Here is a 22,832-nt window from a genome sequence, read left to right on the forward strand (position 1 = left end):
CGACTGACATTTTATTGATGTGCCAGTTACTTATCCTACCTCAATATGTGGGGTTTAATAAACTCCGAAATACGGTAATTGGTTTAATTTATTCATTTTTCCCTATGTAAATGATAGGAGTTTCATGTACAATGAAGTATACCTAGAAGATATGAATTGTTAATAGAAATAAGTTTAAACTGGTGTAAAATAAAGGGAATTTATTAGCTATGAAACTGAAAATTTAAATGTAGATCACTTCAGGCATGGTTTGATCAGCACTCTAGTACCATTTCTTCATTGTTACTCTTGGCACTTCTTTGCTCTGTGTTTTGGCTTCCCTTTTAGACTGTTGCAAAATGCTTTACTACGTGCAGTCTTACTCATATTCAGTTGGAGAGAGGCGGCTTCTTTTCTCTAAAGCTTTGAAAAAATAACAATCTTTTCTTCAAGTGGACTGACTTAATCAATATGTCAGTTTCTGAAGACACTCTTGTGGCTAGAAGAATACTATGAACTGATTAGCTTTGACATGGGATATGTGCCCACCCCTGAAAATAAACCAGAGCCCATCCCTGGATCTTGGAAGGATGTTGTATTATTATGAGACAGCTAGATGATTGTTTTAGTCAGCTTTTGTGTTGCTGTAACCAAAATACCTGGCAAGAACAACTTAGAGGAGGAAAGGTGTATTTTGAGCTCATGGTTTCAGAGGTCTCAGTTTATGGATGACTGACTCCATTGCTTTGGACCCAAGAGGAGACAGCATCATGGTGAAAGGGCCTATCTGAGGAAAGCTTCTCATCTTGTGATAGGTCAGGAAGCAGAGAGAGGGGAATGGAGAAAAGAGTCATAGGGAAGATGAACCCTTGTAGGGCACACCTCCCCATGACCCTCTAGGCATATACTACTTGCCTATAGTGACCACCCAGTCCATTCAAACTAGGATGGACTGATTGGTTGCAGCTATCATAATTCAATCATTTCACCTCCAAACATTCCTTTTTTAATTCAGGAGCTTTTGGTGGACACCTCATATCCAAACCATAATAATCCTATAACAGATAAATCCAACATACTCTCTGGCTTAACCTAATAAACATTTATTTCTTAGTCATTTCAGGGACTAATATTGGTGTTGTTAATCTTAATGATTAGTTTACTTCCAGGAGGTTTTTTAGAGGCCCTGAATTATTATATCTTAGAGTTCCTTTGTCTTCAACACAGGGTTCCAAAAGTTATTGAAAAATGAGAAGATCTTGAGGAAGACCATCTACTTCTTAACTACTTTAGCTTGGAAATGACACACATCATTGTTGGTCACATTCCAATAGTCATGTGACTCCTTTTAGGTCAAGAGAAGTGTGAAGTGTGAGGTGATCCTTAGCTGGGCTTCTTCCCAGCGTGCACTCCACACCCTGGAGGGAGCATGGATCTTTGGGGTCAGCCAGCCTACTCTGCCACAGATGTTAATTCCACCCACATAGCACAAAGGGAGAGGAATGGAGTGAATATTGGGAAGGCAACTAACCATGTCAACCACACCAGGAAACCTGGTCTTGAGGTCAGACAGGCATTGATTTGTGCTGAAGCAGATGTGCAAACCCTACATTGCCTATTAGACTGACCTATGTGATTCAAAGTCCATGTGTTACTTGAAAATCATTTCGGAAAACTCCAAACTAGTAAGTACACGATTACTTGAAAGATGCCAAGGTGCTCTCTCTGGAGAAGCAATTGAGGGCCAAGGCTCAGGTGTGGTAGGAGGGAGGTACTCCTTCTTAGGGTGCTGTGCATGGTAGCAGGGGGCAGACACATCAGTTATGTGCAGGAGAACTGCTGGGAATGAATTTAGCAGATCATGTTTACGAGACTCACACAACAGGGCTGTGTGGAAGTAGAACTAAACTATGAAATTCACATTGAGGGAGTCTAGAGGAATAAGACAGAATAGCGAGAAGGTGAATAATTAGGAGGGAGGAAGCTTCCAGACATTTCAGAAACAGTGTAAAAACACTTGTAAGTGCTCTGAATCCATGGGCAGACCAATGAAAGAAAAACAGAATTCAATGCAATTATCTATGATGCCAAAGTTTTCATTACCAAGTTCTTAAATGTATGTGAAATTTGTATGAATTTTCCCTTTTTTTTTTGTACAGGGGATTGGACCCAGGGAAGCTTAACCACTAAGCCACATACCCAGCCCTTTTTATTTTTTATTTTGAGCAATTCTAGTTGCTTAGGGCCACTCTAAGTTGCTAAGGCAGACTTTGAACTTGCAACCCTCCTGACAGCCTTTTGAGCTGCTGGGGTTATAGGTATGTACCACCATGCCCGGCTTTGTATGAATTTTTTTTTATCCTTCAATTGTCATATTAAACATTTCTTCTCCAGAGCGACTCCTTCAATCAGAATTTCCTCTACCTTCTATTAGTTGTTGTTGTTGTTGTCCTTCTCCTTCTCCTCCTCCTCCTCCTCCTCCTCCTTCTTTTTTGTATCAGGGATTGAACTCAGGAGCACTCAACCACTGAACCGCATCCCCAGGCCAATTTTGTTCTTTATTTAGAGACAGGGTCTCACTGAGTTGCTTAGTGCCTTGCTTTTTCTGAGGCTGACTTTAAACTGGTGATCCTCCTGCTTCAGCCTCCCCAGCCCCTGGGATTAAAGGAATGTGCCATTGCATCCCACTCCATTACTTCTTTATTACTGTATGTACTTCATGTCAAAGTCATAATCATTTGTTTGTCTAATTTGTAGTCTATCTCTCATTCTGGATTGCATTCTAGACAGGAACAGAGGCCATTTCTACTTTGACCCCAATTGCATACCCATTACCTTGCAATGGGCATGGAATAATATTTTATGAGTCCATGGTTGTAAACATTTATTGATTTTTTTTTTAATTTGAAGAGTGGCTCCTCCAATCTTATTAAGACTTTAAAAGTTCAAGAAATTATTTCAAACTTTAAAAAAAAAACCAAGACCAAATGTTTTCTCTGATATGTTGGTGCTAATTCACATTAAGGGTGGAGGGCCACTAGGGAAGAAGAGTTACTTTAGGTAGAGGGGAGTGAAGAGAGGGGAAGGGGTATGCGGGTGGAAGGATAGTAGAGTACAACAGACATTATTCTTTCATATACATATATGACTGCATGACTGATGTGATTCTACAGTATATATAATTAGAAAAATGGAGTATAATTTCTCATACTCCATTTATGTATGATTTATCAAAATGCATAAATGCATTCTACTGTCAGGTATAACTGATTAGAACAAATAAAAAAATTAAAAAAAATTAAAGATCACAAATAACGAATTTGTGATTTATTGAACATTCTGGTTGAATGGATTTGAAGTTACTATTGTGTAACATTCTCCAACAGTCTGAGATAGGAAATATTGCCAGAAGGTTCAAATCTTCTGGTTGATATTTACTTCAGAGTTTGGAGTCATCTATAGGTCTCCAATGTCTGATGCCCAGGACAACTTGAATGTGTGTGAAATTTGTATGAATTTTTCCTTTTTCTTTTGTACAGGGGATTGGACCCAGGGAAGCCAGCTCTGACACACACAGATCATTTTCTCTATTCAGAACCTATTCTCTGGATCATGATGGAAATAGGGAGTCATTGAACTCCAAAGTCATCTTTAGTAGAGTCAGAATAGAAGAGATTCTGATATTCATAGTCTCCTACTTGAGTCTAATTCCAGTTCTTTATTTTGGGGTAAATATGAACCTAAAACTTAGTGATTTAACAATTCATTATTATTTCTTATAGTTATGGGTGTTGATTGAATTAAAATGGGTGGTTATCACTTGGGATTTCATGTAAATGTAGTCAGATTTTGGCTGGGGCTGCAGTCATTAGAAAACTACTGAGCTGGACATTCAAGATGCTATGACTGCTGCTACTGGCTATTAGAGCCCACCTGTGGCTCTCCATGACCAAAGTGTTTGCATATGGCTTCTCCATATGGTTTGTGCTTCTCATAAGATGCCAGTTGGATTGCTGGTGGGAGCATCTCAAGCTGCAATACTTTTTATGGCCTAGTGAAACTGGAGTTTTTTACTCGATTCTCTGCTTCTGCTGGCAAGTGGGGTTGGCACAAGCTGCAGACCTCTGCAGCTGTGATGTGTTGCAGCTGTCAATGGCCGGCCATGTCCTCCTGTGTTGCAGCAGAACCCAACAGCTCATCTTAAGTTTCTTCTTCTTTCTGGGTTCTTGTCTGGTGAATTTGAGAAATGAAATTCATAGACTAGGATGAGTGAGTGTATTGGTAGGATTTATTGAAGAACAGGAACAGAATCCTTGCTAATTAAGGCTTGAAAATGTATACTATTGGCCAATTCTTGAGTCCCAACTTTCAAATCTGCCCCACTTCCATTTTGTCATGGCAGGTTGGAATTGGGAAGTTGAGGTGGGTGGATGGGGCTGCAGAGTGCCCTTCTGCAGCGGGCATCCCCACTGTGGCAGGCTGTGCTATAGTGGGGTGACAGATCAGCACACCTTGGCTCTCCTGGGTGCTGACTTGTACTTCAGGTTCACCATGCCTGTGTGTGGGTTCCATTCAGCTGGGTGCTCCAATCCACTCGGGTTGCTGCTTCTCAGCAGGGGCCAGTAGGCTGGCTGTGGGGCTCGGTGGGGGGTGGAGGGTCATGTCACTAGACTTGAAGTTGTGCTGTCACTTCCTCTGTATCTTATTGGTCAATCCCACATAACAGGGCCAACCCAGAATCAAGGAAAAGGGACTACATAGGGACATGAATATGGGACTCGGGGTTCATGGGCATGGTGGAACATTTATGGAGATGAGTTACTGGAGCTTATTTAGAAACAGTGCAGTCTAGAATGTTAGGCCAGCTCTGACACACACAGATCATTTTCTCTATTCAGAACCTATTCTCTGGATCATGATGGAAATAGGGAAGTGAAATGCCTTTCTCAATAGATGGAAGTTTCAAGTAAGGAATGTAGAATTAGTATGACTGAAATTTTTAAAAAGTTTCAGGAAACTGAGTCCTAAAGATCTTAGCTCTTGCAAGTCTGTTGTATGACTTGACAGATAAAATCTAGAAGGCCAATTGGGGATAGAATTAAGAATCTTTAAAAGTGTAAAGTTTCCAGGAGGTGTATCTTCCTTGTCAGCTATTATAAATTTCTAAGGAGTGGCAGAATTGTATTCAGAAGTTCATCTAAGCCTTAGATTCAGTAGAACAAACACTCTGCACTGGTTGGGATTTCTGGGCTTCTTTCTATAACTTCTCAATCAGTCTTCTATTTCTTCTGTTTCATGAAAAAAACATCCAGGCATTGTTTTGGAACATTAGAAAAGAGTGGTAATTGTTAGGAAACAAACATGTTTGTCATGACAAAATAAGCCCTAGTCTTGAAAAGAAAGATTCCTTATTAGGAGAATGGTGTGAACATTGAAAATCTCAGTTTCAGGAAGCATTTTATGAAGTTTCATTCTGTCTTTGTGGATAAGGTCATCAAAGTGGACTGAGTGAGTTAGACAGCTGATGAAATAACCATATCTAAAGGTCTGTGGATCTGTCAAGCTGGGGAGGCTCCTGGGTAGATGGCTGCATTCATCTGCTCTTGTCCTATATTATTTCACATTGGTATCCATGACGCAGATAGAATGCTTTTCAGTGTTTTCTGATGACTTCACTGGGAGATATAGCCAGTATAGGAGATAACAAAGTATGTTACAACTTATTTTATGAAGTTGGAACTCTGCCCTGTGACCTGCAAGTCGCCACTCAGTAGACACAAATGTAAAACTGTTGCTTCAGGTTTAAAGAATTAATTGCATAATTATGGGATGGCTTGACAGCCTCCCATAAGTGAAGAGTAATTAATTGAACAGAAGCTATGTATGAATAAGAGATATCATGCAGCTTCTTGAGGAACTGGCATTATATTAGGGTGCAATAAAGAAATTAATTATGAAAATTAATTATGAAAATAATCCACCCTTTTATACTCTTGATTAGTCAGGGCATAATTAAGAGTATTTCACATAATTTTTCTTTCTTGTACTGGGGATTGAACCAAGGAGCACTGGTACAGCCCTTTTTATTTTTTTAATTTCAAGACAGTTCTCCCTAAGTTTCCCAGGCTGAACTCAAACTTGTGATCCTCCTGGCTCAGCCTCTGGAGTAGCCTGGTTCACAGGTGTGCACCACCATACCCAACTAGTTGGTACTTTCAAAGGACACAGATAACCAGAGTATGTGAAGAAGAGGGCAAAGTAGATTATAAAGTATCTGGAGCTGTGTCATATGAGAAACTATAGACATTGTTTCATTGTGTATAAACTGGGGATATTGAATTTTGCACATTCAATTAATATTTGGAAATTCAAGCTAATAGAATGTGCAGCATTTGGGTATGTTGTTGAATGATGGATCCACTTTTGATGAAATGTGGAAGGTGGAGAGAATGCAGAGAAAACTGAGTTGGAGAATTATGAGGAATTATGAATCCTTTCCTTTGTTTTAAGTATATGGTGCGTGGCAGGTAGTAGTGGGAGATAATCCTGAAAAAGTAGGTTGGGCAGCTGGTTCCGACCTTGAATGTGATACCAGGGTATGCCAGTTTATCTTAGTATACAACGGGAAGTAATCCGTGGTATATAAACTAAGGATAATGATAATGATGGTAATAATAAAGCTAATAGGAACTTTTTCAAGCATATATACACATATACTTATTTAATTCCACAAAAGCCCTGTGAGTTGAGTCCTCATTTTATAGATGAGAAAGCAGTGGCATGGAGGTCCAGGGACTTCCCCAAAGTCACACCATCTGTAGATGTAGAGCAGCAGCCTGGCCCTGACACTGTGCTGGCCAATGCCCTGAGATGGACTTGGGGGGTACTGCCTGCTCCAGCTTGTCTGTGCCCTCCTTAGTGCCTGTGGCAGCCCTGAGAGCTCTGTGTATCCCCCCTCCCCATCCTGGACCAGCATTTACTCCTTACTCCTACTTGGAACTATCCTACAGAAAAACAAGAGATAGAGGAAGCAGATGATTTAAAAAAGTGATTAAGAAGCTGTGTTTACTTTTTGGATTTTGAAGCCTTTCAAGTTTCAGGTTTGAACAGTGGGTCTTGGGCGGTGTATCCCGACTGTTTGGGTCACTGCCAAGAGTTGGGTGTGTCCAGCACAGAGGAGTGATTTAAAAGTAATTTAAGTTTAAGTACTCCCAAATGAACATTACCCCAGTAGCATAAGGTTAAATTCTGGGTTTGCAAGGCCCCAAGCAGACATTTAAAAAAGAGACCCTTTGGCCCTTTGTTCAAATCCCACTGATGTCTGACTGCCTTGCAGTTCTGATTCTACTTGGGTGGCACTTATGTCTGAAAGAGAGAAAAATGTTGACCGGAGCAGGGGCTCTCCTGTCCTCCACTGTTTGCCCCATTACTCTTACCAGCAAGGCTTGGTTATCATCAGGGAGAGAGATCAGCTACTTAAACGAAAGGCCTGAATTAGTAGGTCAGGGGGTGTGGGTTAATAGTGACTTTGATAAACTTACTTGTGATGCCCTTGTATGACCACGTTAGCTTAAAAAAATCCTACTGAGCATGACCTCAGAAACTCTGTAAATAAAGGATAAAGCCAATCCTATCCTATTCCATTAATGCTGGCTAATAAACTTGATTATCCTATTGCCAGCAAAGGCATGGTGTGTGTGTGTGTGTGTGTGTGTGTGTGTGTGTGTGTGTGTACATGCACATACACATTTGTGTATTCTGGAGCCTTGGGAATATTTAGCTTAATGACTAAGGCCTATTTGTTTTGGGAGGACCTAAGGTTAGTCAGGTCAGTAATGCTATTTTCTTCTTCTACAGTAATGCTTACTAAGCATCTTGGTGTTCTTATCCCTGCCAATCCTGTACTTGTGGCTGAGGGTCCTGTTCAGGCAGGCTAAATGGCCCCATTCTGTGGGATGGATTTTTTAACAGCAGGCCTGTGGGGTGGGCACCAGCCACCCCTTTTCACTCAGAGTCACAACTGTTTATCTCCCTCTTTCCTTTTCCTTTTTCTGTCTATCTTTGTTTCCTTTCCGACGGTTCCCTTTTCCCTAGTCTCCATGTGATTCTTTATTGTCCCTTTGTCCCCTTCCTCTCTACACCATCAGCCTCTCTCCTCAAGTTGTCTGGCCTGAAACAATCACCGAGGCCACGTCACTGGAAAGGGCAGAGGAAGGCTCTCAGTGTCGGATGTTGGGATGCTTTGGGGACTACCTTCCCAGTGGTTGATCCACCCTGGCTGAGTGCGTGGGTGAATTATGCGCTTGCTGTGGGGACCAGGCAGGGCCAGACCCTCAGCAGGAATATAATCCGTGCCTAATGAAGTCCCCACCCTCTAAGCACCTTTTGTTCCTCAAATCCCACTTTGTGGATTGATATTTTAGTGCGAGGAGTGAGTAGCTCAACTATCAGCATGTTTCTTCTTCTGATTCATTTAACACACACACATCTATCTTCTGCTAAGATGTACAAGTATGAGATAAATGGGAGCATGAGGATCATATTGTACTTGAGTTATATCATTGCTGACTTCCTGAGAAGCCTGTTCAAACGACCAGAGGATGTTAACTAAATTGACAATGTGTTTCTCTGAGGTGGAAGTGAGCAAAACATCTGCTTTTATAATAGTCTGCTTGCCTGGATAGGCATGTACCGTTTTGTTGTTCCAGAAGAATTTCAAGCAAATATACTGGTGAGTTTCAATGGCTTGGAACTTCCTGTTTTGTGATTTAAAAAAATGAAATGCCTTTGGAGAATGGGCAAATGTTCACAGAATTTTGTGTTGCTTTAAATGTATTCTCAGTCCCCAGGTTATTCCAGGGAAAGATTGATTGGGAAGCTGCATGGGATAGAGAGCAGGCCATAGGTCCATTGCTTTTCTCCTTCAGTGTATCTCGTCTGTTGACACTCTTATGTAACACAATGAACCTAGTGTTGGAAACTCTCCGGTCGAGAAATACAGAACAAGTGTCCTAGTAAATGTTCAGAAAGTTCATCCAAGCATTTTCCTTTTGATTTACAACCTCTGTTCAGATAGGGCTTCAGGAAATCAAACAAAACACAAGTAAAAGGCTTTGGGATGAGCTACATGGGAATGGGTTGCCATGAATTTCATATAGAATTTGAGGGACATAATATTTAATGGTGATATTGGCAGATAGAACAGCATTTCTGTTGTTTGCATATGAGTACTATGACTCTGGCCAACTTCCTCTTTGACTCATAAGCATAAGCTTTGAGAGTCTGGAATTTTAAGTTTGTCACCCCTTGTATGTAGTCTTGGTCAATTGTTTTCACTTCTTTGGACTTTGAGTTAGCTCATCTTTAAAACAGAGTGGCAAGTTAAGATTTTTTTTTCCCTTTTTAATCCGAAGATGGTGCTCTGTGATTGGGAGGCGACCTTTACCTCTTTGGAGTTTGAGTCATCCCATCTGTAAAATGGAATTATAAATATAATTTGTTCTCAGAAGGATCATCTGATTGGTGGATGTTGGTGAGGGAATGGAATCTTTTGCATAAAAGACAGTGTCCTTGAATTTCTTAGCCCATATTTGAATGAGTCTCACGTGATGGGTTGTTAAACGACTTTTATGTTGCTTTATTTTGAATATATTTGAATTTACATAAACACACGTAAATTCTCGGCAGACTGCTTCTAGGGAAATGAAATGGAAGAAAGAAGTGAGAAAAGATGACAGCCAGTGGCATTTGCTTTCTCTCAATTCAAACAGGTTTCTATAATCCCCTTCATATAAGCCTAGTGCTGGTGTAGACAAGGTTCCTAAACTCAGTGACATGTGGCACTAAGTATGTGATAGAGACAGAGTCAAAATGCTGTTGTTTTTCCTGAGATAGGAAAAAATAAAAGAAAAACAACAGTGACAAAGACAAAATTGGCCTCCTCTTTCCATGTAATTAGCATGGGGCTTCCTAAAGTGTGGGGTGTAGACTAGAATGGAGAACAGAGTGATTTTAGTGTTCTAAAATCACTGAAGAATCGTTAGTGAGAATCATTTCCTTTTAAGGTCTCTTCTAGTCTTTGCAATAGCTGAAGGAATACATGTAGTTTAATATGTGCTAATTTCTCTTCAACCAAAAGAGGGAAGTTTAGTTGGGTAAGGGAGTTCAGTGCCCTTGTTTAACAACATTTGTTTGTTTTCACTGTTTTTGCTATTCCCGGTTTTATAGCAAATTATACTGGTTTTCTATTTGAAATTGTTCTTTTAAAATAGATTTGAGGGACATGAATGAGTGTGAAGATGGTCATAAAGTGGCTGTAGTCCAGGTGACCCTCAGGTGCCTGTGAAGGAGGTGCAGGGGTGAGTGAAGTTTGGGAAACACTGGCTGCATATGTGACAACGCTTCCAAGTCTTCAAGAGGCAAGGCTGAGATGTGGACAAGGGCACTGATTGAAGCCTGGGAGTCTCTCTGTGGGGTCCCTGTGCTCCACTACTGCAGAGCTACGCACAGCAGGATATGGGTTGCAGATGGAGGACCTCAATGTGCTTCCCAGGGTATGGATATCAGGATCTGTCTCCACATGAGTTTGAAGAATTCCTTCTTTTGCTGAGCAAAGTTTCATGAGGATGAATTTGGGGCAGGATTTGTAGAATAATAGATTTCTCTTCCCATAACTCATGATGATTTAAAGAAAAATACCCCAAACTGCATCTCTTCCATGGTGCATCTGACAAACCCAGGTCCCTGATATAACTAGGCACTGGGTCCCAGTAAAACCCCTGAGCTTGTTTATTCAGAATCCTTTGTACCTGTGCATATGTGAAGAATTTTGTGTGTTTTGTGGAGATCATGTTGTTCCAGGGTTTGGACTTCCCTCACCTCCAGGGTCACAGTAGATGTTGGTGACATTGAGATGGCACAGGGGTCATGACAAAAGCTGCTGTGTGTTTCCCTTCCTGTGAAGGAAGGCTGGTGTCTTTCTGCATTGTGTGGTCAGTGTCATAAGCTATCCTCCCTCCATCTGCCGGTCCTGCTGGGACTTGTTTAGGTGGCCAATGGAGGGCGGGCAGGGACCTCTCCCTTAGCAGGGCTCTGAGGAAGGGCCAGTAGAGGTGGCTGGCAGTGGAATCCAGCATTCTGCTCCTCTCAGGAGGCCTTGCTTTGATGGATGGCTGGGCAGCCTGTGCTGCCCAGGCCACCAGTGGTGGCTGAAACTGGTGAAGTGTGTCCCTGTTAACTCCACTATGGGTAGTGAACTGAAGAGGTAGCAAAGCCCAGGAAATGGACCTTTGTGGCAGTAGTGGAGGTGTAGTGATTGGCAGCGAAGCTCACTGCTTGTCTTCAACCATTCAGTAACTCCAGAGGCAATGTACTTGCAATCTTAGCAAAAGAGAGACCTGGGAGGGCGATGGGTTTTCCACAAAGGTGTTACCTCTAAACATGTTCTTGTATACACATTCCCTTCTAATTGCATCCTTAAGGACACTACTGGGGAGTGAAACTGATCAAATTATGTTATATGCATACATGAATGAATATACCACAATGAAACCCACTATTCTGTATAATTAATAATGCACTAAAAAAAACCATAAAAATAAACATGGGAGTGTAGATTAAAAAGAAATGCTTATTCAACTAAAATATGCCTGTTTGAACAGTAGCAGCGCTCAGTGGGGAAGTGATGCTGTTATTTGTTAGTTCACTATTTAGTATTAATTGAGTAAACATTTAGAAAGCATTGTGTGGGGTATAGTCACATGGGCTGGGGTCCATTTGCTCTGGCTTTCCATTCATAAAGGGCCTCAAATTTAATCTCATGAGATTTTTTCCAGACAAGAGGACATATACTGTAACAGAGCTATACCGTGCTTTGAACAAAGCCAGTCATAAAACTTTAAACTTGTGTTCCATTACAAAAACCATACTTGTCTGCATAGTAGTATGATTTTAGCAAACACATGAATGTTGTATTCATAGACATTTTTGAAATGCAAAAAGCATCTACTTTTTATTATTTGTAAATATTGCAAATATACCACAATTTTTATGTCATTTCCTTCTTATTCCAATGACCAAAAAAAAAAAAAAAAAAGCAAGTAAGTTCCAAGAAGGAGCAAGATAATAGGAACAAGAAGGGGTGGCATATTCTTTAAGTGCTTTGAGTTCTTTGTGATGTGAAACACCACAGAAACCCACTCTGCTTCTGCATGTAGCTGGATGTACAGGTAAGCAAAACTTTGCCCAGTGTAGGATGGTTGTTAAAACAAAATGGCCAACAAAAAATGCCACACATTTCCCTACTCCGCATTCTGCTTCTCAGGCAGGAGGACTTCCTGGTTTGCAGTAGCACCTGTGCTTCCTGCTTTCCAGGCCTTTGAGCAGTGAACCAGGAATGCTCCCTCCACTGAACCCCTTGTGGAGAACTCTGAATGGGCCTTTAAGGCTAAGAGTATTCACTGCCTCTTCTTGGAGGCCCATGCTGGCCCACCTTTTCAGCAAAACTCCTGCACTCCCTCTTCCCCATGGAATAAATTGTTCCCTCCTTGAGGTGCCTTGGTGCCTTGTAGCTTGACAACACGTACAAATAGCTGTTTGTGGTCTCACCATGCTATGAACTTCCTGTGTAGGGCCATGTCTTATTCATCCTTGAATTCTTAGCCAAGTAGCTTGCAAAGGAAAGGTGCTCCAAAAGTATTAAACCTAACTGAATCTTTTAATAAAATGATGAGTGTAACCTCTAACACTATAAAAATTAAACAAAAACCCTCAGAAGCAACAATGTGCACTAAAAATTAATTTGAAAAATTTCCTTCCATATACTGTTAGCAAAGTACTTTATTTTTATAGGCCTCTCCTGTGCTATAAAACTCTTGAGTGTTCTAAAAATATTTTAAAAAAATAGGCATTTAGAACCTTTTTAATGAACTACTTCCAAATGTGGCTAAGATGTTTGAGGCTTTTCCTGCAGCAGGTGGAGCAAAATACCAGGAAGCTGGGAATTCTGGCCCAGAGATGGAGAGGTACCTGTATGGAAGTTCCAGAGGTGACAGGTGACACAGTTCTTGGTGGAGACCCAGAGTAAAGGGTTGATGTTCTTTCTGGGTGTGCTCTTAGGTATAGAGAGCTGCTTCGTGAGCTCTTGCAGAATAATATCTCCAGTTCTCTCCAGACTCGACTTTATGTCTGAGCAGGTGCCCTTGAGGCCTCTGTTTCATCTGTACCTTGACCACAGCACTGCTCAAGTATGTAGCTAAATCACAGCTTTCTCTACTCCCTTCTAGAACCTCTTGATTCTGATTTTCTAATGACCCTTGTTTATAAGTGCTTTATGGTAAAGTGTGTTTGAGAAAGCCTTAGTTTATCTCACAAGTTAATGTTGAGAAGGACAAAGGCTGGTCTTAAATAGAGCAGGAAACAAAAAGAAGTACTAATTATTTCATCTGCTTCTGAGAGTTTAACTTCAAATGCTGCCATTTAGAGTCGATTACTATTAAGGTTTCAACATTATATTCCACCTTAGATTTGATTGCAATGCTTTTTTTTGTGAGGAGGAAAAATTTTATATGTGCATTTTTTATTAAACTAGCTTATATGTAGTTCAACATAAGAATCCACTAGGTACTTTTCCTGTGGTTGGCTCATGCCAGTGTGTGTTTAACACAGCGTGGAAAAGCAGTATTAAGCCGTTAGGTAATGTCGCTCCGTATCAGTTTCAGGTATGATCGTGTGAATAGTGAGAAGTATAATAGCTGTGCTTATATCTTGGCAGCAGATGGCTTTTCACTCCTGCCTCATTTCTCTAAGGCTCTGCAAAGGCCAACCACATAAAATGACTTTTGCGTCTCCCTTCAAACCTCCCGACGTAGTGTCATTTTTGTTGGGCCTTGTACACCTGCTTTCACTAGGCTCCAGTCTCATAAAACTGTCAATGGACACTTTCACCAGAATACATTAGCATTGCTTAAAGGGTTGTGCATCACTTTTTTTGACTGCTGTAAGTCGTTTTAAGCAGAACTTAAAAGGGTTAATTGATTGGCCCTCCTTTAAGGGGATACTAATACAGATCGACACCAGCAATTTTAGTGACACATTGAACACGTACGTAATCCTTACACAGCATTGTGATGGGCACGCTCATGAGGTAAAAGCACAGAGAAAGGAGAAAACTCAACCTATTGGAGAGAAGGGGAAGAAGAAGAGAAGCAGGGATAAGATGGAAGAGAAAAAAGGAGAAAAGAAACCCTCAGCATTATTAAGGAGCAGACTTACAGAATCTTCCAGGACTCAACATTTCTGAGATAATCATGCAAAAGATGAAACCCTCAAGTCTTTAACTAGAAACCTAGTGTGTTTTAGGTATAAGGGGAAAAGGAAGATTGCTTAACCATTTAGAACTTGAAATGGGTTATTAGGAGGGAGAGAAATGCTGCTGTGGGGGCGGGCACACAGCAAACCTCAGACCTGCTGTCTGCAGAGCCGTTCCTCCGTGATCTAATGAGATCAGTGGAGGCCCTTTTGTGGAGGAAGAGGGAGAGGAATAGTTATAGATGTGACATTTTTTAACATTTTGTTTCTCACCGGACTCTCCATTAGCTACTTGGAGGGCAAATGTATGTTAAAATAACAGGGTACTACTCCCACCTCTAGTTATTACTAACTTTCTATGTATAGCCATAGAGCAATTTACATAGTATATACACAGTACCATGGAAAACTTTCTAATATATGATCATCAATGAAAATAAATCTTGGTCTTCAGTTGTAGGAGGGTGGTAATAAACTATAAATACTAGAAGATACAGCTGATGTTCTAAACACATCTGTGGTCCTATGTAATATTCATCTGACATTCTTTCTGGTACTATATTCTACTTTTAAACCAAGGGAAAAAAGTCTCAGGGAAATGTTGGAACTATTTTTGCCCATTCACAACCATTGTTTTCATATGTAAATGTGAATAAAATGATGTTTTGAAAGAGAATTGATAAATAGTTGTTGCAGAAAAATTGCCTATCAAATAATATTTTATGTGATTTTTTTTCCCCTCCCCATGCTATTTTATGGATGGGTGAACTCTTTGCTAGTGGATATGACTTATCTGACTTGGGAGGTTTGTAGTTATCTTAGGATCTGTACTTCCGATTACCCCTCCCTATATGGGAAGAATGTCTGGTGGCTGGTCAATTGCTTTAGATTCTCAGATGAAAACGAAGCTCACATTGCCAAATATTTTTACTGGGCCTAGTGACAGATCACCTGAGCGTATCCTTCTTTAACAATTAACTTCAATTTAGAAGACATTTTGAGTCTTTTGGAAGACATTTAGTAGCAAGGGGAGTGATTTGTGGAAAGACTGTGAATTTCAGTCTCTCAGATGAAAGATGATAATGGGATTGAAGTCTTTCTTTCTGATTTATTATTTGTGTTCCTGTTTCTTGAACAGTGAAACTTCGTATTTTTCACACAACTGAGCTTGTTTCAACCAATAGCTGATACAGTTATTAGAAGATTGGGTTGAGACTGTTAAGTACATTTAATATAGAGTGGGCAAGGCTTAAGAGCCTGGTTTAAAAAAAGAAAAAGATAAAAATAAGAAAATGTATTGTGAAAATAGCTGGAACCTTCAAAGAGTGAGAGTGAGAGGAGAGAGCTACACAGAAGGGAGATTGATTTCTTCATCCCAGGTTGGTATATTTTGGAGGAAGTCTGAGAAAAAGAATAAGGTACTGAGCACTCAGCTGAGAATCCAGAAATTAAAACAAACAAAAAACAAATCTAAGCAAAAATATTGTTTTTCTAATAAACAATTCTCATTATTTTGTCACCTGCCAAATATTTGTAACTGCCTTTTGGCAACTCCGGGTGGCTTTCATTCATGACAGTCATGAAGGAACCCCAATACTGCTTCCTGAAGTCACCGTTCTTTTCAAGGACAAGCCTCCTCATCACTGAGCTCTGAAACTCAGGAGGGCTGGGGGCTTCGGGATGGTCAGAGATCTCAATCTTGATGAGAAATTCCTTGTCAGCGACAACTTGCCATAAAGCAGGGCCGTTTTCCCAGAGGGGCTGGTAAAAATACACACACATTAGTAAAGTAAAGCCAGGGGAAGACACTGCCAGGTCGGGCCATCCAGTCAGAAGTCGAAATGTTTGTGCACGCCAGACACCGCGTCTGGCTACCTCGAGGGAGGGTCCGTGTTTGGTCTGGGAAAACAGTTCCATGTTTACCACCAGGGGAGGCCCGTGGGTGAGTGACAATGACCAGGCCCCCACTGCCAGGAAGAGCCTCCTTTCTAAATGACTGTCTCATTAAGTTGAGTGGGAGCGTTTTTTTCAGCATGTGACCCTGAGATAGAGCAGCCCAAACAGCTGTTTCTGTCAGAGGGTGGCACATAAGTCTGTGAACCCAGAGCCCTTCTGTGGATTTGCCACTCAGCGGAAGGTGGCCACCCACTTGGTGGTGCCATGGTCATTGTCAGTGTGTCCTTCAGTTTCCTTCGTCGGGGTATCTTTAGGGGCCTTCTGCCACTATGGGGATCCTTAGCACATTCCCAAGGGCTGCCTGATATGTTCTCACTTTCCAACTGAAGATTTTTTTGACAGAAACATCCAAGAGGGAAGTGTATCATGCTGGTGGAGAAGCACCAATTATAGAAAAACCAGTGCTGGTCAGCATGTGGGTAATTATTTATTTCAGCTTTCTGTAAAAGGAGAGGCATTTTATTCAAACCAGGCAGAAATCTGACTGTTTCCCAGTTGTGAAATTCTATTGACAAAGGTGTTAAATGAAGGGCAGGGTAACGTGGTATGTGAGGCCCCCGTGCCTTCATCTCTGTGACCTGGGCATGTGTCAGGCCCAAGCTGAACTGACCAGAATGACTTTGATTTGATGACCGTTAAAGGTCAGGCACATAATGGGATCAGATGTGTCAGTGGAGGGTGAAGTACACAGCATAATAGATTGATGGTAATTAAGCAGTCGTGTTTAATAAGAGTCATCAGAGTTAAAGGCACTGTTGGAATGAGCAGCTTGGGAAAGGAACGAGAAAGCAGGAAGAAAGGAGGTGGGAAATATCTTTGGGAATAATTTTTTTTATTACACTAGAGGAAAGACTAAAGGAAGTTGTGTGTGTGTGTGTGTGTGTGTACGCTTGCTTGTACACTTGTGTTTTAGGAAACCTAGCTCTATCTACAAACACTTTTTTGTTGTTATTTCTAGACAATATTTTTAAGGGATAAGAGGGTAGGTAGAGGATAATTAATGGCCTCAAATCATCCTAACTTAGCATGTGCATCTAGAAAATGTAAACCACAAACTCTTAAAAAAAAAAAACCCCAGTTCAACAAATATTTTCAACATTAACCTATATTTTTTACAGGATGAGAATCTAGATTGTTATTGGTATATGATTTTTATGTAAATCATCAAACTCCTAGAATTAATTGCTTGTTCAATGAAAAATTTGCAGTTTTAGAAAGTTGTTCTTCAGTAATACTTGAGCATATTATTACAATGCATTATCACTTAGTAAGAGAACACAATGAACTAGAATGTATGAAAAAGGGTGGGTTTGAGTGTTGCCGCTATCACACACTTTCAATATTATTTTTGTCATTTTGCACAAACCATGGGATTTACAGGATTGTCTAGGTTCAGTCTGGAATGAGCAGGTGTTGAGCATGCAGAGTTAGTCAGGAGGCCTGTCACTTCACCACTTAGTAATAAGGAAGAAGCCAGGTAAGGGGCCTCATGGCTGCCGTCTGCATTGTGACTTGATGAATCTCAGTGTTCTGTGCTTCCTAGTTCTATGTCACAAATATATGTGGAAGACGTTTCAGGAGTTTCCCTTCTCTTCCAAACTTCCCTCCCCTCCTCTCTGTCTCTGTCTCTTTCTCAGTGGTGGGGATGCAACCCGGGCCTTCTCTATGCTGGCGAGTGCTCTATCACTGAGCCACACCTGCAGCTCCCTCACTTATTCTTTTCATCTCATCTTTGGCTCAGTAAATAATCTCTATCTTGAAGCAGAGCTGCATTGGGAAAGATTGTGAAGTGGAAAAAGGATTTTTTTTTTAAATGAATAACCTGATGTTCTTCCTTCTAGTGACCTGGGTCTTCCAGGGCGGTCTGAGCCCAGAGTCTATGCTCTTAAGCACTGTGCAATACTGTCTGGGAGTCCTGGAGAACAGGGTTTGATTTTATGAGCACTTGATCTTATCTTTGAAACTCTGGTGCCAGTGCAGTGCCAGGAACACAATAGGAGCTCCATTAAAGAGAGCCGATAGTGATTTGATCAGACAAACTAATTCCTACTGACATCAGCTCACATTTTTATTCTGACAAAAATGTCTCAATAATAAATGATAGAATCTTTGCAGATAGGAAGCAGTTGATATGTTTTGTGAGAAGTCTTGTGAAGCCCACCACAAATAGTACCAGGCACAGGGACATGTATTCTTGCTCAGTCAGAAAACAGTCTCTTGACAGCCTGTGACCCTGAGTAAGTGGCCTGTTAGAGACACAGAGTCTTAGGCTGGAAGGGATGTTAGTTCAACCCCTTTTAAGAATGAACTGACTTCTCTTAGCATCTGTGTGACAGTTCAAAATATTTAGCATGGAGAAAGAGAGTTTGGAGTGCTTGAAACACAAATTATCATCTTTTAAACCCGATGGCCAGTGTTCCATCCCCTCAGGCCTCATCTTTTGTTATTGGATTTGCATTGCCTCTTTATGTCAGTGACAGCAAATGGTGGTTAAAACTGACAATGACAGCATGGAGCTAGCTCTGCAGATGTCCTGGGCACCTACTGATGAGCAATTTGAGGAGATCACAGTGAACATCTCCTGTGTGAGCTTGTTTATTTGCAGAAACATTTATAAGAAATTAAACAAACCAAACAGATATTCTACAAGTTTTACCACTATAATCACTTGTTGCTTTAATCTGTCCAGTACTTTCTCCATGACAAGCATTGTTTTAAAGATTGGCATACATGAATGCATTTAATCCTTACAACAACTCAACAAAGTGAGTGCTACTAACATGCCCACTCTACACACCAGAATACCGAGGTACTGAGAAGTTAAGTAAATTCTCAATTAAGTGATGAAGAAGTGTCAAATGGCCCAAAGTTTCAAATAAATGGAAAATTCCTCAATACTATCTGACATACTAGACTACTTCATCTGTTTTAATTCTTTTACAAGATTGGGTCTTTAGCCAGAATAGTTATCCTAGGCTTTCAAAGCTGAAAAGGAATTTAGAGAGCAGCTGGTTTGCATCATGAGTTTGCTGATTAGGAATTTGAGGCTCAGAGAGGTGAAGTGACTTTCCTAAGATCACACAGCTCTTTGAATGCAGACTTCAAGCCCTGTACCCTTTCTCCTATGTCTGCATTTTTCATGTGACTGTTTCATTTTTAAAATGGCATAAAATCATAGTGTTTAGCCTTCAATCCCCTTCTGTTTTACAGGAGAGAAAACAAAGACACTTTGAAAAAAATAATTAGATCTCAGTTCTTTGAGTGCTTATCGCCAGTACTGGCTGCATTAGAATCTGTGGTGTCGGAGGCCTGGACCTTTGCTTGTTCCCCTGAGCCTGGTGCCTGGCTGCACCTTGATAAAGGTAATAATAGGTGTTATCTGTTTCTCATATCCTGCCCTCACTAGGGTATTTTGGCCGTGGTTTCTTCCGGAGTCTGTGGAGACGACCTTGGCTGAATCACTTAAAACACTTTTTAATCACAACCAAGCACCTTATTCTACCAAAATAACTCCTTTTAAAAGTGTCCCAATTTGTTCAACAGACAAGCATCAAACAGTGACAGAAAAGCTGGAAGCGGACATCATAATCAGATGACTAAAATAAAAGAACAGAATGATTTAGCAATGAGCGAACATTTGGCAAAGAATTTGTCATCAGGCTTTATCCCAACTCTTTCAACAGAGGAGGAAAGAATCTTCTGAGAACTGTTTGAAATGGTGGAACAGCAATTAAAGGCCTTCGTCATTCTGGGATAGGAAGCAGAAATGAAGGTGGTTGCCTAATAGGGTGTTATGGGCGTTGGAAGCCAGAGAGTTGCAATGGAAATAAACCTGTTGAAAACCAAATAAGATGAACACCAGGGAGTACAAAAGCAGGAAGGAAGATGACCATCACTGGGGCCCTCTGAGCCTTGTGTTAAAATGAGAATTCTGTCCCCTTCTAAGAATAAGCCTTCCAGTATTCACTCCAGGAAGTCCCATTGCTTCAGCTTGGATGGCTAATATGAAAAACAAAGCAATTGTTTGTTGACACGTATTCGAGCAGGTGCAGTTCCATTTTAAACAAGAAGCTGCTATTGTTTTCAGGAATCGTGGCGATGAGTGTCTTAGAACATGAAGGGCTGGTTGGGCAGGGGGACACCAGGGCCCTGTTTTTCACTTCTGCTTTTGGGTCCTCTGAACCTTTCTGACTAGCGCCCCCTACAGGTTCACATGAGCTTTAGAAAGAAAAACAAGTTTTTTTTTTTTTTTAAATTTTGTTTTGTTTTTTAGTAATTTTTAAAAACCCTGATTTTCACATTTGCAGGAAAATTCTTTGGCAGACGTGGGGGCATAGGGCTGTCCAGATATTTGTTTGGAGGACACCCTTGATTTACTGTCCTTTTGGTTCAGGGAAAGGCCAATCAGCAAGGGTCAGGGCTGTGCTGGGTAATTAACAAGTAAGAAGTGAGTTTAGAATTAAGGATTCCAGCTTTTGCTAGAATCACTAGGGCCTGGGGCCCAATCTTCTCTCAGGTGACGTGAGAAGAAGAGTGAGTGCAAAACCTTGAGGCCCTTCCATGCTTTATGAGTGGCAGGGTGGGAAGGACGAGACCGGCCACAGGCATCCAGGGCGCTCCTTCCTTTTGTGTGGGTGACACCTCACATAAGCCCAGTCTTATTTGTGAGATGTGAAGCTGTGTGGAGCTGTGCATGATTTATGGGCAGCATCCAGCAGTAATCCCTCCCCTGGCTCTCTGTTGGCCTTCTCAGCACAGCTGGCACTAAATATCCAGTCCGACTGGGGATGCGCTGCTGCTGGTGGACTCCAGAGTGAGGGCTGTGTTAGCCTCTCAATTTACTTTTTCCAAACCACGATAAATCCAGGCACAAATGGCAGCAAAATTAACTGTGAGAGTGCCACCGTCGCTTGCAGGCGAGTGGCTCTTGTTGGCTGGGGTCTGGTTTAGCTTTTATACCTGATTCTCTCAAGGAGAGGAAGAGTGGACCTCATGTTTTTCCCCTCCTCAGTTTGTAAGGTTTAGGTGAGGGTTTACCAGCTTTAACAGAATGCTGCTGCTAAGTGGAAGAAACAACCCTCTTTGGTCTGAGGGGACAGTGGCTTTTTGGTGTGATCCTTGAGCCCACTCTATGCTTTCTGTTAGGTCTCCTTGTCTTCTGCGAGAAATGCCCATTTATTTTTCATTACTAATATCCACGGAGCAAACATTTAATCGATTGATGCCAGATGCCTCCCATGCAGTGGGGAAGCAAAATGCAAATTACTAGGACTACACCAGAATTATTCTGGTGTTTTTAGGTCAATTGTATTTCAGTGAGAAGAAGCAATGTTGAAGTGTATTTATTGGTTAACAACTCTGTGCTATTGGCTGTATTTTATCTTATTTTTTAAAAAGTGAACTAAAGTAGTTGACTGGTTAAGGTTGAAAAGGTATATAGAAAGCTAATGGGGTGGTCATGAAATAGAATCCAGTCTTCTACATCCTTCATTCCCGCACCAGCTCCACCGTCGCCTCTGTCCAGGCTGATGCCTGAAAGTCCTCAATGGCTGCCTCTTCCCGTGAGAGGATGGTGAACATCCATGGCAGTATGGTGTTAAGCCTTCCTCCCCCTTTCTGCTTCAGCTCCTTTCTTGTCTCTCTTCCTCGAGGTCTCTGTTCAGGCCCTACGTTCTCACCTGGTGTTGCCAAGTTCACTAACATTGTCCGCAGTGTCACACCTAAGAATGGGTGTGCTGGCCAAGGACTAGTGGCAGTAAACAAAAGGAATTTCGTGCGTTGTGTGGTTCAGGTGAACCTTGTCATCTATTTGTTGGACTTTCTTAGGCAAGACACTTGTTTCTATGTTGCCATTTCTTCATTTCCAAACATGCCATAGGTCTCATGATAGGACTAAATGAGATGATAGAAAGGAAGTCATGTTTTTGTTTTGATGGCACTGAACAGGAAGATAAAGGGAGCTTTAGGACACGTGGAAGAAAAGCCCCAGTCTGCCTTGGAGCCACAAAAGAGATCAGAGGTTGGAAAGGGCTCATTGCAGTGGAGCTGAGGGTCAAGGAAAAAGTCTATGAAGAATAGAAATCTATTTGCCTTGTTTGTTCCAAGAAGTAGCCAAGCCAGTCAAGGCTCCCCAGTACATGGTCTGAAAGTACCATGGTCAGCTTAGACTGGTATCAGGTGAGCTGTCCATTCTTAGCATAGAACCATTATAAGTATGAAATTTGCTTCCTTCATTATCTGGCTTTCCCCATAAGCCTCTAGATTCTGGCCAATATGAGGTGGGGAACAAACCTTGTCTTTACAGACCAAAGTTATCCAGAAGAGAAAAACCAATGTGATCACAGACCAGGTTTTACAAATGATTTCAGATTTTCTTTGGTTGTTGTCTCTATAGTGTTGGGTTCAAGTTTCTTTACTTCATTTGGCATGGCAGGAGAGTGAAACACCTGGGGTGGCTCTTAATCCAGTGAGCACTACGTACACTAAGCCATTACTCCATCACTGAGCTATACCCCAGTCCCTACTTTTGTCTTTCAATTTAAAAAGTCTAGAATTTTGTGTGTGTGTGTGTGTGTGTGTGTGTGTGTGTG

General features: G+C 41.3%; 1 protein-coding gene and 1 long non-coding RNA gene across 11 annotated transcripts in view; both read left to right on the forward strand.

The window, feature by feature from the left end:
• The window catches only part of MECOM (MDS1 and EVI1 complex locus), a 532,746-nt gene that overhangs the window by 24,041 nt on the left and 485,873 nt on the right, over window positions 1–22,832 (forward strand). The gene's annotated exons all lie outside the window — the stretch shown is intronic.
• The window catches only part of LOC306637592, a 40,127-nt gene that overhangs the window by 15,247 nt on the left and 2,048 nt on the right, over window positions 1–22,832 (forward strand). Inside the window, exons 2-3 of the long non-coding RNA XR_013757221.1 lie at window positions 2,139–3,477; window positions 3,605–22,819. This is a non-coding gene — a long non-coding RNA (uncharacterized lncRNA). The remainder of the gene's footprint in view (window positions 1–2,138; window positions 3,478–3,604; window positions 22,820–22,832) is intronic.

Source organism: Sciurus vulgaris (assembly GCF_902686455.1).
Source record: "Sciurus vulgaris genome assembly, chromosome: 10".
In the NCBI taxonomy this organism is placed as follows: Eukaryota; Metazoa; Chordata; class Mammalia; order Rodentia; family Sciuridae; genus Sciurus; species Sciurus vulgaris.